General features: G+C 39.5%; 1 pseudogene; it reads right to left on the bottom strand.

The window, feature by feature from the left end:
- Nucleotides 1-273: 273 nt before the first annotated feature.
- On the bottom strand, nt 274-553 carry LOC103111689 (cytochrome c oxidase subunit NDUFA4-like; annotated as a pseudogene).
- Between the last annotated feature and the right edge of the window lie 2,282 nt (nt 554-2,835).

The raw sequence follows: 2,835 nt of genomic DNA on the forward strand, positions 1-2,835 counted from the left end.
TATCCCATAAAACCCACTTCTGTTACTGGTTTCCCTCTCTTTTCTTTCCCCCCATCCTGACCTGGAGAAGGGCTGTCGTGCAAAGCAGGAGGCAGCCATTGTGGTTTGGCGCCTGTGGCTTAACCAGCTGTGCTCACAACTGACTGTGAGACATTCCCTGTGAATAAAGAATTGTATTACCACACTGCTGAGAGTTCTGGATCCTCTCTCCCACCCACGAAGCTAGCCCCAGCAAGTGGGAAATTGTGCGATTGGCTTCTGGAAGCTCTTCATTTTAAGGAGCTTTATAGTGAAATATTCCACTTAGAAGTCTGGACCTCCTTTCTTCAGTTTGCTGCAGTCTACATTCACTGTTGTAGAACTTGTACTGATCATTGGGACCCAGTTTGTTCCAGGGTTCTGGGTTGTTCTTTCTGTCCCAACTGACATCTGGATTGAACAATGTCAGGTGCATGACATACAGTGCTGTTCCAGTACCTCCAGCTCCGATAAAGACGAAGAGGGCCATCAAGCTAGGATGCTTCTTGGCCTGAGAGATGATCTGACGGAACATGTTTCTTAAATATATTGTGGGACTTTATTCATTTTCATACTACCCATAACACTTAGGGTTATGTGTGCATGTAGCAGGAGATGTTCAACAAATATTAAAGGAAAGAATTCACTGGAGAGTTTAAAAAATAACATCGCCCCCGGCTCCCCACCTGCAGGAGAGTTCCTTCACAGGCAGTGAAACAGGTCTGCAGGTGTCTGTCTTTCTTTCCCCCTCCTTGTCTTCCCCTTCTCTCCCCATTTCTCTCTGTCCTATCTAACAATGACAACATCAGTGATAACAACAATAATAACTACAACAACAATGAAAAACAAGGGCAACAAAAGGGAAAATAAATATAAAAAAAAAATTAAAAATAACATCAAATTCTTTGTAATAGTAGCTTTATTTTTCAGTTTGAAGATAGTTTTCATGATGGTTTTGAAGTGGTACAAATGGCTATCAGTGCTTACGCATAACACCTTCCTAGAGACACTAGAGAAAAAATACCTTATCAGGGCCAGGCGGTGGCACACTGGATTAAGCGCACATAGTAGGAAGCGGCAAGGACAGTGCAAGGACCCCAGCACCCAGTTTCCCACCTGCAGGGGGTGTGGTGGGGGTTGTTTCACAAGCAGTGAAGCAGGTCTTCAGGTGTCTATCTCCTTTTCTGCCTTCTCCTCCTCTCTCAATTTCTCTTTGTCCTATCCAATAAAATGAAAAAAATGGACACCTGAAGCAGTGAATTTGTAGTGCAGGCATCAAGCCCCAGTAGTAACTCTGGAGTCAATAAAGAGATGGGGGGGGGGGAGAAGAATACCTTATCTATAGTTTTAGTAAGAGAGGAGCTAGTGGGTTAGAGATGTAATTTTGTCATTATTATACTAATTGAGAAATTTTTTTGTTAACAGTGCTGTTCTTTTTTTTTTTAGTTGTCATAAAATGACATTAAGGTGGTGTCACAAATATATACATTATACCAATACTTGATGTAATAAGAATAGTAAGAGAAAATGGGGGAAAGAGAAAAAGAAACAGAACATAGAAAAAATAAGTTGAAAAAAATAAGTTGAGGGCAGGAGTAGATAGCATAATGCTTAGGCAAAGAGATTCATGCCTGAGGTTACACAGTCCCAAGTTCAATCCCCCACACCACTATAAGCCAGAGATGAGCACTGTTTTAATTAAAAAAAAAATACATATATATCTTCCCCACCTGCAAGGGGGTTGCTTCACAAGCGGAAAAGCAGGGCTGCAGGTGTTTTTCCGTGTTCCTCTTTATCTCCCCCTCTCAATTTCTCTCTGTCCTATCCAATAATAAATTTAAAAATTTAAATTAAAAAAATCTTGAAAATAAGAAGTTGAAACTAGGAGAGAAGTTGGTGAGCAAAATGTATGCTTCCTGGTCACCCAGATGCACATTTTATGGAAGACCATATATTTGATTTTAAGATTTACAGACAGTCTCAATAAGTCACAAATATAGATTTTAAAAAAAGAAACTGGTTGGAATGAACACATTTTCTCAGTTACTGAAACCAGAAAGGATAATCTCTAGGAGATTGTCACAAAGACCACACTATAAATTATAATGACCACCATCCTTGCAGTTAACATACTCAGTTTCATAAGAGTCGCTTCTCTTATGAATGGCTAAGAATACACCATTCTTTACACCGAAAGCTCAATAAGATAATTTTAATTGTGCAGTGTTCTCTGACAATAACCCTGCTGTGGTGGTCTAGTGAGGACATTTCATGGCCAACCTGTATCTTAGATGTCTCTGATGTAATTCAATATCCTCGAAGAGATTTTAGATCAGTGGACATACAATAGTATAAAAAATGCTCTTTAAAAAGTAGGAAGAGCAAGAAACTAATTTTTTTTCAATCATAGCTCTTAGAGACTTATAATCAATAAAATTTCTAGTTGTTTACTCAAGTTTTAGTAACTTTCACCTTGTACTTGAACCATTGGCTAGCCAGGAGATTACAAAAACAAAGGAAGTAGCACCAAAGCCATGTTTTAAAACCTCTCCTTGCAAACTAGGTGCTAGCTTCAACTAGTCAAAGCAAACCACAAGGTCATGTGCAACATGAAGTGGGTGGGGAAATATATGTGTCCTACTCTGGTGGAAGGTACTGCAAAGTCACTTGACAAATGCTGTGTAATTATCAGGCAAGGAATGAACACGTGGGAATAATCCAACTATCACCACTATCGTATTTGTTTTACCCTCCCGTGCTTCACTTGCCATTTCATACCTCTAAGAATCATACAGTTTTGAAAGGAAACTTCGAAGC

This window comes from Erinaceus europaeus, chromosome 4, assembly GCF_950295315.1.
Source record: "Erinaceus europaeus chromosome 4, mEriEur2.1, whole genome shotgun sequence".
NCBI lineage: Eukaryota > Metazoa > Chordata > Mammalia > Eulipotyphla > Erinaceidae > Erinaceus > Erinaceus europaeus.